The sequence below is a fragment of the Capsicum annuum genome, chromosome 8, assembly GCF_002878395.1.
Source record: "Capsicum annuum cultivar UCD-10X-F1 chromosome 8, UCD10Xv1.1, whole genome shotgun sequence".
Lineage (NCBI taxonomy): Eukaryota > Viridiplantae > Streptophyta > Magnoliopsida > Solanales > Solanaceae > Capsicum > Capsicum annuum.
In genome coordinates this window covers 159155272-159172002 of record NC_061118.1, presented here as the reverse complement: position 1 = coordinate 159172002, position 16731 = coordinate 159155272, and positions in this window count along the sequence as shown.

Here is a 16731-nt window from a genome sequence, read left to right as displayed (position 1 = left end):
GGCTGACAGTTCACATGCAACAGGTAGAGGAAAAGAAAAAGAAGATTTCTAAATCTAGGGAGAAGGAAAGACAGGCAAAAAGAGCCAAATCTACCGACCAGGGTCACAGTCAGCCTCAAAGCAGTAAGTGGGGAAATAAATGGCAGAAAGAAGAAGAATTGCAGTAATGCATAGTCTGCTGCCAGTGCCCTAGCGCCCAGACCACCGACTGATAGACAATCTCAGAGTTTTCAGCCTCACCATGGATCCAGAGTCCCAGTTACTTAGTTGTAGGGCAGTGTGGCCCAGCAGCGTCGTACTTATCCACGGTGTGAGACTTGCGGAAAGAATCACCCAGGGAAGTGTTATTTTGAGGGGAGAAATTGTTATTCTTGTGGTAAGGTGGGTCACCTTTAGAGAAATTGCCCTTCTGCTGGAGGAAATATGGGGGAGAGGGGGGGGCCTAAGTCCTATACCACCTCCATGACTCCTCCTCCTAAGGGTGCCCCTTCAGCTGCTGGGAGCGGTCATAACTGGTTATACACTTTTACTAACCGACAGGAGGCAAAATCTTTACTAGATATTGTCACCGGTATGTTACAAATCTTTTCCCATAATGTTTATATATTGCTTGATCCTGGTTCTACCTTATCTTATGTGACTGTTGGTTTTGGGTTTGAGCCCAAAGTTATTATAGAACCCTTCACTGTTTCCACTCTTGTAGGTGATTCTGTTGTTGCTAGAAGGGTGTATAAAAATGGTGTTGTATCTATTCCTAGCTGGGGTACTGTGGCAGACCTTATAGAACTTGATATGGTAAACTTTGATGCTATCCTTGGGATGGACTGGCTCTATTCGTTTTATGCCACACTTGATTACAGAACCCGAAAGGTTACTTTTTCTTTCCCAAATGAGTCACCAATTGAGTGGGCAGGAAATTCTGTGGCACCTAGAGGTCATTTTATCTCTTATCTTAGAGCCCAAAAGCTCATCTCTAGAGGTTGTATGTACCATCTAATCCGAGCAAAAGATTCCAAGGTTGAAAGTCTTCCTCTTCAGTCAGTCCCTGTAGTGAATGAGTTTCCAGAAGTCTTTCCCGAAGATTTCCCAGGGATACCACCTGATAGGGACATAGATTGTGGCATTGATGTATTGCCCGAAACTCATCCTATTTCCATTCTGCCATACAGAATGGCTCCCACGAAACTAAAAGAGTTAAAATAACAGCTCGCAGACCTCCTAGACAAAGGCTTTATTCTTCCTAGTGTTTCCCTATGGGGTGCACCCGTACTTTTCGTGCAAAAAAAGGGTCCCTTCGTATGTGCATAGACTACTGCCAGTTGAATAAGGTCACTATTAAAAACAAATATCCTCTCCCTAGGATTGATGATCTTTTTTACTAACTTCAGGGTGCTAAGTGTTTTTCAAAAATAGACCTTCGTTCGGGCTATCATCAGTTGAAGGTTAGGGAGTGAAACATTCTCAAAACAGCTTTTTGAACCCGATATGGTCACCTTGAGTTCTTAGTCATGTCCTTCGGGTTGACTAACGCCCCTGCAGCCTTCATGGATCTTATGAATAGGGTGTTTCATCAGTTTCTAAATTTGTTTGTCATAGTGGTCATTGACGATTTTCTGATCTATTCCAAAAGTGAGGAAGACCATGCCATTTACCTCCGAATTATCCTTCAGACCCTTAAGGATCATCAGTTAAATGCTAAGTTCTCCAAATGTGAATTCTGGCTGACTGTTATTGCCTTCTTGGGGTATATTGTATCTAGTAATGGGATTAGAGTGTTTCCCCAAAAGATTGAGGCAGTGAGAAAATGGCCCAAACCTATAACTCCAACCGATATTCGAAGCTTCTTGGGTTTGGAGGGTTATTACAGAAGGTTCATAGAGAGTTTTTCTTCCATAGCTGCTCTGCTCACTAAATTGACTCAGAAAAAAGGTAAATTTTGTGTGATCTGACTTGTGTGAAAATATTTTTGAGAAGTTGAAAGACAAGCTGACTACTGCTCCTGTTTTGACTCTTCCCGATGGTGTAGATGGTTTTGTGGTATACTGTGATGTATCCCGTGTGGGACTTTATTGTGTATTGATGCGACATGGTAAGGTAGTAGCTTATGCATCTAGGCATTTAAAGGTTCATGAGCGAAATTACCCCACTCATGACTCGGAGTTAGCAGCCGTGGTGTTTGTACTTAGGATCTGGAGGCATTATCTCTATGGAGTGCATGTTGATATTTATACTGACCACAAAAGTTTGCAGTATGTTTTCTCGCAGAAAGAATTGAACCTCAGGCAAAGACTATGATATGAGCCTGCATTACCATCCGGGCAAGGCAAATATTGTAGCCGACGCTCTCAGCAGGTTGTCTATGAGCAGCTTTTCTCATGTTGAAGAGGGGAAGAGAGAGATGGTGAAGGATATTCACCGCCTTGCAAATCTGGGTGTGCGACTCTTAGATTCTGAAAATGGAGGGGTGATTATTCATGAGATAGCTAAGTCATCCCTTTGTGCTGAAGTTAAAGAGAAGCAGGTTGAAGATCCCATCTTTATGCAAATCAAGAACGATATGGGTTAATAAAAGGTAATGTCATTTGAAATTAGTGGTGATGGTATTCTGAGATATTAGGGTAGGTTGTGCGTCCCAAATTTTGATGGACTGTGGGAAAGAATCCTTGATAAAGCACACATTTCGAGGTATGTTGCTCACCCAGGCTTTACTAAGATGTACCATAATCTGAAAACTTTGTATTGGTGGAATAACATGAAACGTGATGTAGATGATTTTGTTTCCAAGTGTTTGAACTGTCAGCAAGTGAAGGTAGAACATTTGAGGCCAGGAGGTACTTCCCAAGAGATAGCTCTACCTTTATGGAAGTGGGAGATGATAAATATGAACTTTATTACAGGACTTCCGAAGTCTCGAAACCAATATGATTCTATATGGGTAATTGTAGATAGGCTGACCAAGTCAGCTCACTTTTTGCCTGTTAGGACTAACTATTCAGGAGAGGATTATGCTAAGCTATTCATCGCAGAAATAGTTCATTTTCATGGGGCACATATGTCCATTATATATAACCGAGGTATACAATTTTATTCTCAGTTTTGGAGATCTTTTCAGAGAGGTTTAGGTACCCAGGTGAACCTAAGTACTGCTTTTCACCCCCAAATAGAATGCACCATCCAGACCCTTGAGGATATGTTGAGGGCTTATGTGATTGATTTTAAAGGAAGTTGGGTAGATCACTTGCCATTGATAAAGTTTGCGTATAATAACAGTTTCCATTTTAGTATTAAGATGGCGCCATTTGAGACATTGTATAGGAGAAGATGTAGGTCACCAATAGGGTGGTATGAAGTAGGTAAGATGCAGATGTTTGGGCCTGATCTTGTTCATCATGCAATGGAAGATGTGAAGCTTATTAGAGAATGACTTAAGGAAGCTCAGATTCATCAAAAATCCTACGCCTATGTTAGGAGGAGAGAGTTAGAGTTTGAGGTCAGAGATTGGGTATTTCTGAAGGTTTCTCCCATGAAGGGAGTTGTGCGATTCGAAAAGAAAGGTAAATTGAGTCCTCGCTATATAGTACCATATCAGATTTTGAGGAGAATAGGTGGTATTGTGTATGAGTTAGAATTGCCTTCCAGTTTGGGTTCTGTCTATCCAGTATTTCACATATCTATGTTACAGAAATGCATTGGAGACCATTCTTTGGTGTTGCCTGTAGAAGATATCAAGGTGACAGCCTCCTTATCATATGAAGAGGAACCTATTACAATCCTAGATCGTCAGGTCTGAAAGTTGAGAAGTAAAGAAATAGTTTCAATTAAGGTATTGTGGAGAAATCAGAAGGTTGAGGAAGCCACTTGGGGATCAGAAGATGATATGAGAACAAGATACCAACACCTTTTTAACCCAGTAGATGGCGGAGTTGAAGGTAAAACCCTTACCTAAATCTTTCTATGCTTGGGATCTTGTTTTTCTGTGTTCTGCATCATCATTCGAGGACGAATGATCCCAAGGTGAGATATTGTAACACCCTGATGTATTCTTAGCTAAGTTCCGTCCATGGAAAGTCTAAGCATTAGATTCTAGAATGATCTAAATTATTTTTCATGTGGAATTTCCTAGATTTCAACCTTTCATTACGTAGATGTACATGAGTTGTGACTTTTCTAAATTCACCATGATAATGTTTATACCTCATATTTTACTAGTGTTAAAATCATTGAGAGCATGATTTTTGCAAATGATATGGAATTACTCATAAATGATTAAACTTCTTGAATAATTGCATGTTGAGAACCATGGTGTATGTGTTTTAATGGTGTAAAATTCATACATATGTGCATGTGGTAAATGGTATGAGAAGTTGGAAAGTTAACGTGATATTGATGACTTGCAAGTCGGGTATGATGATACCCTGCAGAGTATGACATGTGATTGATTAAAATGAGTTTAATGCATTGACTTTGTGAGATATGTGGTTACCTGAAGAAAGCACGAGTCAAATGACTTACGCTAAAAACCTTGTTTGCCGACTCGGGAACTTGGTCCCTGCTGTGTGATCTTGTGTACCTGACATTATGTCATCCCAAATTGGAACTATGTTAGGAGCCCTGCTTTGTGATCTTGTGCACTACCATACTTGATTGGGTCGAGATAGGCGATTTATCTGTTGCAATAAATATTCAGACCCATAACACGAATCCCAACAGGTAAGAATCTATTGTGACTCATCACTTACCTGTTGCAACAGATAACACATCTATTGGGATTCATTCACGGCACTATGAAATCACTATCAACTTTTTTAACAAATGATTCTATTTAGGTACCACTAATGAAGGGATAATAACAATAGGGGTGGATTGTCATGGTCAATGGGTCGAGAAGAGAAATTGATATGTATGGCGTTGGAAGGAAGGTGAAATACTAGAGACGATAGCTATGACAGTCCAAAGTGATGTTTTGTATGATGATTTTATGAACTTAATCATCAGCTTTTGTGAATTGAATTGTCAACCGAAAGAATTCGCTATCAGCTACATGCACAACTCCTTTGAAAATCAGAGGGTACTGCCTTTCAAGATAACCGATCATGTTTGGTTGCATTCTTATCTATGTGATTCAACCAGGCCAGTGTTAAGGGTGTACATGGTTAAAAAGATGAGAGAGAATAAGAACTAGGACGTAGAAGAAAAAGAAAAAAAAGAAAACTTCTTTGATGATAGGGTGGATGATCTAGACATGAATATTCCAGATGAAGATCAAACATCTATGCCCGTTGATGCGACCAATATAATATGCAGTTCTTCTCAATCGACACAATCTGTAAATCTTCAAGACGACGGGACCGACTTTTTTATTGGAATGTCATTCAAGGACAAGAATGAACTATCTAACACTTTGTTTATTTCTTGCTTGAAAAAAGATTTCAGAATAAAGAAGGTGATTAATTCGAGCATTGTCTTTTGCTTCAAATTTGCTAATTCAAACTGTAAGTGGTGGTTGAGAGCTGTGAAGTACGCAAGTTTTGGTAGATTCGTCATTCATAAACATAAAAACCATCACACATATGGTTCGGAGCACATCTCGGACCAAAATTCTCACGCCACGACAAAGGTCCTCGGTGACTATTTCATGAGTAGTTTCCCCGATGGCAAAGGCCCTTTAACAAGGCTTATGGCCAATCAACTCCTTATGGATTTGGGTGTCCTGGTTAGTTATTGGAAAGTATATACGGCCATGGGGATTACCAAGGACCTGGTTTGGGGGACACTCAAGCATGGGTATGAATTCTTGGATGCTTACCGTTACATGATTGAGTCCACAAATCCTGGAAGTAAGACGACATTGCATCTGGATGATAATGGAAGGTTCAAGTACTTTTTTGTATCCTATGGTGCTTGGATTCAAGGTTTTCGACATTTTAGAAAAGGCATAGCCGTTGATGGTACCTTCTTGAGGAGCAAGTATAATGGAGTTCTGCTAGCGGCGGTGGTGCAGGATGCAGAGAATCACATCTTTTCTGTCGCTTTTTTTTTGTAGAAGACAAGGAATATGATGCCTTTTATGGATTTTTTTGGAACAACTGCGATGCTTCATTGAAGATACTGAAGAGTTGTGTTTTGTATCGGATAGGCATCCAAGTATTCCAAAGATGGGTTCACTTTTCTTCACTTCATCTTTGGTTGTTGCATCAGGCATCTTGGAGAGAACATTCGAAACAACTATCACAATGAAAAGGTCGTCAGCCTTTTTTATAGAGAAGCTAAAGCATTTAGTAGAGAAGAGTTTTTAGACCATTTCAATCAAATAGCAGATATGAATCCCAAGGTAGCAGAATTTCTTGCACGTGTCGATTTTAAGAGATGGAGCCGGGCATTCTGTCCAGCAAATAGGTACATTCTTATGAATTTAATGTCTTGTTTGATTTACAAGTTTAGTTTGATGTCGTACTAAGTGATTCTTTTCTATAGGTACAATATTATGACATCAAACATAGCTAAATCGGTGAATTTATTATTTGGCGATGAAAGAGAATTTCCCATCAAGGCTATGTTTGAAAAAAATAAGTGAGAAATATAGCAATTTTTTTAACGAAAGGCGTGTGCAGTTCAAGTGCCCAGAAAAAAGAACCCGATTTGTTCTCGAAATCGAAAAGAAAATATCAACGAACATCAGTTTGGGGAATAGGTTATTCTCTCATAAAATAGTAGATTACAAATTTCGTATCACTGGTCATGGTGATGCTGCCATGGTTCATCTTCAAACAATATCTTGTACGTGTAGAGTTTTTGACTTGGACAAAATACCTTGTCCACATGCTATGGCATCCCTTCGACCTCAATACGGTCATAAATATGGACCTGAAGTTTACGAGCACCCCTCTCAATATTATTCGGTGGAAAAATATAAAATGGCATATAGTGGACATATTACTCCGGTGCCTCCCGAAGAATCTTGGGTTGTTCCAGTAGAGCTTATGGGAGATTAATACATCCTCCATATATTGACACGAGCACTATCAAACCGGGAAGAAAGCCATATAAAAGAAGGCATGGAGTTGGAGAATAATTTTCATCAAGAAAAAATAAGTGCTCCATGTGTAAGTGCGCTGGCCACAAAAGAACTACATGCCCGAATCATAATCCACTATGATCATTGTAATTGCAGAAACTTGTGTTGTTGTTTGTTTGTTTGATGTGGATTTTTATATATTTAACTCATTGTTGTGAACCTAATGTTATCATTTATTATATATAAAATGTATTTTTTTTAAATAACTTGTGCATCAATAAAATGAGGCAAAACATGAACTAAATAATACAACAAACCACAATTATTCTCAACAGTTGCACAAACAACTGGAATGCTTTCCTCCAACAGATGAAAATCTGTTGAAGCAGATGGATAATCTGTTGAAACCCAACAGATGACCAATTAGTTCCAACACATGGTCCATCTGTTGGAAGAACTCAAAAGCCAAAATTGCTAGTGCTACTGGATTCAACATTGCCTCCAACCGTTGACATGTTAGCTATTAGATTAGAAGAAATAGACAAAATGAAAATTGAATAAGAATTAAAATGTCAAAATCCAACTAAAAGTAAATTTTTCATTAAATGAAAAATAAAATACATTAGGTATAGATCCGATATAGAAAAATTAAAATACATACGCTAAAAGAAAAAACACATTCTAATTATTATTATTATCATCATCATCATCATTAATGATAGTCGGTCAATCAACTCGAAGCAGTAGGGCTCTCATCAGCCTCTGCATCTCTCTGGACATTGTCGCTCTCACAACGACCAACTCGCTCTGCAGGTCATTAATTTGCCTTTGAAGTTTCCACACTGTGTCTCGTAGAATAGCAATGTCTAGAAAAGGATCATCCATATCTAGAACACGCATGAATTGACAAATGTAAAGAAAAATATTCACAACATAATACAACGTATACGACCAACTGGTAAATTTATGCTTGAAAAAACTTACCTCAATGAGAAAGTAATATGCTCTTTGAAGAGAAGTGATTGAAGATGTCACATAAAAGGAAAAAATACAAGAAATAAATAGAGTTGAATGAAGATTAAGAAGGGACCTATAATATAATCTAGACGTGTCAGGCCAAAAGGCAGGACTGTTCAACTCCATTTTATTAATTACATTCAAGCTGGTGGCATTTTGTTTTCTATGAAAAGTTGCGACTTTATTTTACACTAATTACTTCTCACCTTTTCATAGTGGTTTGAGACTCGATAAAAGCCATTATTATTGAGCCGTTGCAATAAATCGTCCAGTATTTTTAATAAATTTAGCATCTGTTGCAATAGATGGATGGATTGAATGTGCAACAGGCGGCTGTCAAAACAGATTTACCATCTGTTGCAATAGATGATTTGTATATAAAATAAATAAGACATCTGATGTAACTTATGTATTATCTGTTGCAGCAGATGGACAATACATATAAGTTAGAGGAGATGTTTTAATATCTTCTGACAGCTGATTCATCAATTTCAGTTTCAACAGATGGAGTATTCAATTCATTAGCTGCTTTGAATGTGTTAGATAAAAAGTCTTCACCTCTTTTTAATAGTCCCTCCATTACATATTAGTTGGGCCCTATGGGCTTGGAACACCAATTAATAAAAATATAAATTAGGTGATTATTTTACCAAATTGGCCTTATATTAGAAAGTATAAATATGAATAATATACTTTATGTACTCATTTAATAATAGGGGTAATTTTGAAAGAATATAATAAAATTCTCTTGATTTTATAAATAGGAAAACTAAATTAAAAAAACATTTTTAGAAAGAAGTAATCACATGCGTGCAGATTAATTAAAAAAAAAGTCAGGTCTATCGCAACAGATTTACCATCTGTTGCAATATATAGATTATCTGTTGCAACAGATAGACCATATGTCGGAGGAGATGTTTTGATTTCTTCCAACAGTTGATTTGTCAGTTGCAACAGATGGAGATTTCGATTCATCATCTGTTTTGAATGTGTTAAGATAAAAAGTTATGACTCTACACACCTCTATTTTAATAGTCATCACATTCGTGCAGATGAATAAACAACACTGGCATGTCCTGATGAGGTAGGAAGAATAAGATGCGTGCAATGGATCCCATTTTCATGCATGTGAGTTATGTATATTATTGATTAGGCTACCGTGAAGACACACATAACGTACAATGATTTTGTGAATGCAGTTTTTTACCAATTAGACACTGATCCTTTAAACAAGATCCTGAATTGTATAGTTTAGTTTGATAGGTGCGAACTGATAAGGTCGAAGGGTTCTAAGACGGTTGTGTAGATACCCCGTTACAATTTAATGACTCAATTCATGCACATGTTTTTGTGTCAAGTTTGGGGAAGGGTTCAATTTTTTGGTGGCAGTGTAAATATCCAATAGTGATTGGACCAGTTTTAATGGCACAATGGACTTCTTGAAAGGCCTCCGAAGCCTCACAATGCAGCAAACAATGACAGAACCAATAGAAATTCCCTTGGTCCAAATTTATATGGATGGATTAGTGGATGAGACTTTTTTTATAGAAGAAGGTTCTTGGGAGAATACCTATGCACGAAGGGGGAGGTAGAAACGGCCATATATCATTTCAGACCTTGTTTAAGAGGAAACACAGGTTAGAAAGGAAAGTGTAGTGAAATTGTCCAATGAAATTCACATTAGAAATGAAAAAACTGGATGAGCTTCAAATGTGGAAGTGTATCAAAATATAAAAATTCGTCAGTCGATTAAAATAAAGAAGAATGATCAACAGAACTGGAGCTGGACAAAGAACTTTGCTCGAGAATGCAACTAGCGAGCATGACCTCAATGAAGACTCTCACAAAGTGCAGGACAAGAACTCCAAGGAAAAAGCTTCGCGAGCACGAAAGGTGGTAAGATTGTTGGTCAAAATTGAAACCTACATGTCAATGCAGACCGACAATCTTACCACCTTCCATTCTCACGAAGCTGCTTCCTTAGAGTTCTAGTCCTGTATTTTGTGGGTCTTTGTTGAGGCCGTACTCGCTAGTTGCAGTCTCTAGCAAAGTGACCAACTCAATTCCTCTTGACCATTCTTCTCTTTCTTCAACAACTGATGGATTTTCATTTTTGGATACACTTTTACATTCGCATCTCATCCAAGTTTTTCATTTTTCATGTCAATTTTATAAGCTAATTTCGCTACACTGTCCTTCCGACCCTGTGTATCCTCTTAAACAAGTACTAAGATGATATATGGCCTTCTCCACTTCCTTCTTCTCACATAGGTTTTCTCCCAAACATCTTCTGCTATATAATAGTCTCCTGCAATAGCCCATCCATATAAATTTGGACCAAGGAAATTTCTATTGGATATTTACACTGCCGCCAAAAACTTGAACCCTTCCCTAAACTTGACACAAAAATATGAGCATAAACTGTCATTAAATTGTAACGGGGTATCGACACCACCGTCTTAGTCCCTCAGCCTTACCAGTTTGAACCTAACAATCTTAACTGAAAAATGCCATATCTTGTTTGAAGTATTAATGCCAAATAGGTAAAGAACAAACATTCACAAAATCATTGTACTGGATGTGTGTTTTTATGATAGGTTGATCAGTAATACATACCTTCTAGATATGAAGTGGTTCCATCTGCAAGCAACTTATTCCTCCGAACCCATCTTTAATCTAGCCTTTAATGCTGGCCGGGCAAAAGTGGATCCCATTTTACTTTCTTTTGTCTGCAAACAAGAGAAATACATTTGATGTCAAACAAGAGAAGAACAAAAAGAACATTACAAAATGGTAAGAAAAAATTGAGAGAATCAACAGATGACCAATATGATGTAACAGATTACCAATCAGTTCAACTGATGAGGCATCATTTGCAAAGGATGGATAACATGTTGCAACAGATGAGCCATCTATTGGAATAAATCAAACCATATTTGCTACTAGTTTGATTTGTTCAAAAAGTTGCTACGTCTGTTCCAACAGCTGATTCATCAGTTGCAATAATTGAGGAAACTGTTGCAACACCACTAACAAAAGCATCAACAACAAAGAAACAAACAAAACAACACCATATGTTCCAACACCATCCATAACACAAACATCACATGTTCCAACACAACCACCACCCCTAACAACACTACCACCAAAGTACCAAACAAAAGACATAAAAAAACTATACTGATAACAAGGTTTTTTAAGTTCTCCCAACAGATGACTTTTTTGGCATATTTTAATAAAAATAACGGTTCATTCATTCAAGACTTAAAAGTCAGCTTTCCTTCAATTTTCTCAATAAATAACAAACTGGTAATGGGTAAATCATTAATAGCAACAGATGTAAATATCTAATTTAAATGACATACAAAGAAGAAGACGAGATAAAAAGAGCAACTTTGAACCATACCTGCAATGTCAAAAAAACAAACGGATCAGACATCCAGTTCAGTCGAGAAAAGATATTGATTGGTTGAGATCCCAAAGGATCCCCATCCGAAAGAAGATAGAAAAGAGAGGAAAAAAGGAAACAACAAAGATAATTGAGAATAAATAATAAAGAAGAGTTATGATTTGAGTCTAGACTACTTTATGGATGAAGGAGAGAGAGTTCTAGATATGAGAGGTTTTAAATATTCATTAATAACTTTTGAGGGGCACGAGGATACGGTGACATTGAAAAGACCATATAAGAATACTCACTCAGGATATTTTTGAGTTATCCAAGTAGTACCGAGTAATATTTTTTACCGCCTTAGTATTTTAACTATTTTATCTCGGACAGGAAATACCTAAATTGCTTGATAAAAAAAAGATCTAAAAACATTAAAGTGCAACAGATGACTTAATCTGTTTGATAGTTTACAATAGATTCATGATCTATAGCAACAAATGACGTAATCTGTTTGATAGTTTACAATAGATGCATAATATGTTGCAATATATTACCTAATCTATTTGATTTGATCCAACAGAAAAGACATTTATTGCAAGAGGTTGAATATTTGTTTATATATAATTTCAATTGAGTTCATATGTTAGAATAAAACCTTAATTGAATGTGAGTTCTCATAGGTTCAAATACAACTTTAATTGAGTCTTTTGGCAGTTTCATGATGAGACGGTACTGCGTTCCTCCGACCAGTGTCGTCGATCGATCACTCTAACCCAAGCCGATTCTTACTACCTCATATGTTAGACTAATACCTTAATTGATTAATCTAGGACTAGGGTACTAATACCTTGATTGAATAATGTGGGGCTAAGGGTGAGTTCTCATAGGGTCAACTACAACTTCAATTGAGTCTTTTGGCAATTTTATGATAAGACGGTACTGCGTTTCTCCCGACTAGAGTCGTTGATCTATAACTCTGAGTCGAACCGATTCTTACTACCTCATATGTTAGACTAATACCTTAATTGATTAATTTAGGACTAGGGTACTAATACTCTAATTGAATATAGGGTCAACTACAACTTCAATTGAGTCTTTTGTCAATTGCATGATGAGACAATACTGCGTTCCTCCCGATAAGAGTCGTCGATCAATCACTCTGAGCCGAACCAATTCTTACTACCTTATATGTTTAACTAATACCTTAATTGATTGATATAGGACTAGGGGTGAGTTCTCATAATGTCAACTACAATAGATAACAATGCCTATTTGATAATTTACTACAAATGGGTAATATAGTGCACCATATGACTTAATCCATTTGATAATTTACAACAAATGGGTAATCTGTTGAAACAGATGACTAAATCTATTTAATAGTTTACAACAGATTCATGATCTATCACAACAAATGACTTTATTTGTTTGATAGTTTACAACAGATGCATAATATGTTGCAATAAATTACATAATCTGTTTGATTTGATCCAACAGAAAGGACTTCTGTTGCAACAGGTTGAATATTTATTTATATATAATTCAATTGAGTTCATATGTTAGACTAATACCTTAATTGAATGTGAGTTCTTGTAGGGTCAACTACAACTTCAATTGAGTCTTTTGTCAATTGCATGATGAAACGGTACTGTGTTCCTCCCGACCAAAGTAGGCGATCGATCACTCTGAGCCGAACTGATTCTTACTACCTCATATATTAGACTAATACCTTAATTGATTAATCTAGGTCTAGGGTACTAATACCTTAATTGAATAATCTAGGACTAGGGGTGAGTTCTCATAGGGTAAACTATCGATTAATCTAGGACTAGGGGTGAGTTCTCATAGGGTCAGCCATAACAGATGGCAATGCCTATTTGATAATTTACAATATATGGGTAAGCTGTTGCGACATATGACAATTTATTTGATAATTTACAACAGATAGGTAATCTTCCGCAACAGATGACTTAATCTGTTTGATAATTTACATCAACTTCGTAATTTGTTGTTACCTCATCTGATTGATAATTTACAACAGATGAAAAATCTGATGCAACATGTTGAACATTTAGTTTTTACACTTTCAATTGAGTTCATATGCTAGACTAATAGTACCTAAATTGATTAATCTAGGACCAGGGGTGAGTTTTCACAGGGTCACCTCCTAGAGTACTCGGTCAACTACAACTTCAATTGTTTTTATACAATTTAAATTGAATTACCCTTTCGGCAAATGCATGATGAGAGGGTTAAAAATTACGCATATATTTTATGATTTTAAAAATAAATAAGATCATTTCGGACCAAATTAATATTTTCAAAACTACTTGTCATTCTTTTCTAAAATACAAATCAACCCATACAAAACGTTTCATCATTTCAAATCTCAAGGTATGGCTCTTTCTCTCTCATTCTTACTTAACAATACAGTACAGACAACAACTACTCAACAAATTTGCTCAACCCTCCACAACAGATTGTTTTTCTTCATATTTTCGACCATATAGGTGTTACTTTTAACTTCATTCTTGCTTGTATCAGTCATTTTCTTTGTCTTCGTAGGCAACAGAGTTCGAGAAGAGCTCTATATTTTTTTTTTCTAAAAAATAAGGGATTTTAAGTTAATGATGAAAAATAAAACTTTTAGTTTTATTATCTTCGAGAATGGGTTTACAATTTTGAGTTTTAATGGTAAAATCGTAGGAAGAACTTGAGAAATCCCTAGTTTCTATTGCAGTGTTCCGTTGACTGCCGTGGTATAGTTGGATGGTGTTTGTGGTGTTGGTGGTGGTGGTGATGGTGGTGTTTGTGGTCGTCGTGGTAGCACCCGTGGTGGCATTGGTTAGTGGTGTTTGTGGTGGTGTCGGTATTCATGGTGTTTGTTTGTTTGTTGGCATTGGTTGGTGGTGTTTATGGTGGTGGGTATTGGTGTGTCAGTATTCGTGGTGTTTGTAATGTATTTTTAAAAATCTATGCATATATCAATTGGAATGTAATTTTTGTTTTTCTTTGTTTGTAGGTAAAACATGTCTCCCAAAAGAAAACAAAATGAAATTGGATCAACGTCTGACCACTCAAAAAAAGGCTACAGTATAGAGGGATTCGGAGGAGCTTCCTGAACAATCTCACTCAAGGAAAAGTAAAGTTGAGGAGAGATGTGAAAACAATATTGAGAGAGGTGGACAAAGGTCCGTAGATGGTGATGAAAAAAATGAAAGTAAGAAAGAGGAGGAATTGAAGAGTCAGAAAGAGAAAGAGGATGATCATCAACATGATGATAATGGATCACCGACGGGGCGTGAGTTAATATCGACATCCCAGCATGATCCTGTCAAAACTTTTAGTATTGATAGGTTTCAAATTGTTATGCCGATTAATGACCCAGAAGGAAAACAACTAACTAGTCAAATTATACTTAAAAGTCAGATGGGGAAAATATTTGAACATTTTATAAAAATTATGAAGAACGAAAACATAGGCGGACTTTTTAAGAAGATCTTCTTTGGACGTTTTCTTGAACCGCCTGAGGACCCTTCTGCCCGTATCCGTTTTCCTATGATGATGGTATATGGTCTTCTCAAGCGCAGGATCAAGTACGCGGGGGATGATAAATATTCTGAGGAGGGGGGCAAAAAGAAGATGGATGAAATGTGGATCAACTACTGTGGTATGCCTGTTTGTTTTAGTTTGCAAGAGTTTGCCATAGTGACGGGCTTGAGATGCCATAGTCCAAAAGGACCACCACCCCGCAAAAGATCCAAGGCAAAAAAGTACAAGGGAAAAATAGATGGGTTGTTTGACATTGCTCAGCGTGGATACAAAGCATTGAATTTGTTGACAGATCTCGAGGATAAAAATATACTAGAGCAGTACAGGGAGAAATTGTGCTTAGTTTGATTTGCCCATTCGGTTATATTGGCAAGAGACGTCAACAAGGTCATATAAGATGATTTGTTGGCGCGTGCTGAGGATTTTGATAAATTCAACAATTATTCCTGGGGATATGACAGCTTCTACTTGACTGTCCAATATTTACTGACAAAGCTATCCTCAAGGACAACCACATTATACGGCTTTCCTTGGGCTTTCATGGTAAAATTAATCACTAATTTTACTCATCCATTAATTTATATTGAATATAGTTATTATGATTTTTTTTGCTTGCTTCCTATTTATATTTTTTAGGCTTGGGACTTTGAAGCCATTCTTCCCCTTCGAAAGCGGTTAATGAATTACCCGAATGAGGTTTCTCATCCAAGGATGTTTAGGTGGTTGGCTACAAAGAGCAACACCAATATTAAGGAGGCTGATCTCTTTAACCCTCCGGATGATACAGTACATCTTCTTCAAGTAAAATAATTCTACACAAAGATAAGAAAGATGTTGAACAGATGTTATATCTGGTGCAACAGATGTTATATCTAATGCACCAGATAGGACATCTATTGTGACGGGGTATATCTTGCATCAGATTACCCATCTGTTGCTTTGGTTCTCTGAATCCAACTCCTAAAAGATTAACCATCTACTACAAATTATGCAACAAATATTTAATCTGATAACATATCGTTCATCTGTTGTGACGTACAGATCATCTGTTGCATAAAAGATTACCCGTCTTGTGTAGTTGTTGTAATAGATGATTGATATTTTACATCAGATTATCCATGTGTTGCTTTGTTTCTCTGAACCAGAATCAAACAGATTTTAACCATATACTGCAAACTATGCAATAGATGGGTCTGTCACACCCCTTTTTTACCACCAAAACGATTATATTTAAGGGTCAAAAGGATTTTATATTATTAAAGTGACAAAAAGACTAAAAATTTATTTCAAAAAGGACTATTTACATTTTTATTCAAAAACTTAGAGTCGCCACTTGGCATAATCTGGTGTGCCAATTCTCCTTTAAAAAGTCTTTTCAAAATGGTTTTGACTCTTTAAACTGGTTTGCGAACAGAGATTCTATCTAAGGGATTCTGTTGACCAAAGGGAAGGTGTTAGACACCCCTCGATCCCTTGGTTTGGCCATGGTCTCTTGGTGGAGCATATCGGCTAATTTGACACTACGAATGTATAAACCACACAAAAACACATAAAATAATCAATCAAACAAACGAAACAAAATCAATCCAAAATAGTGTTCAGTCCAATTATACAGTCCAAAAAAAATGCAGAAAATAAATCATATTCTAACTTACACTAATCTTGAACTGCACTTCAATGCCTTATTCGATGTCTCGGGCCTTGATCATAAGTCTTCTCTGCGTACATGATACTTCGGGGCATTCCCCAGATAAAT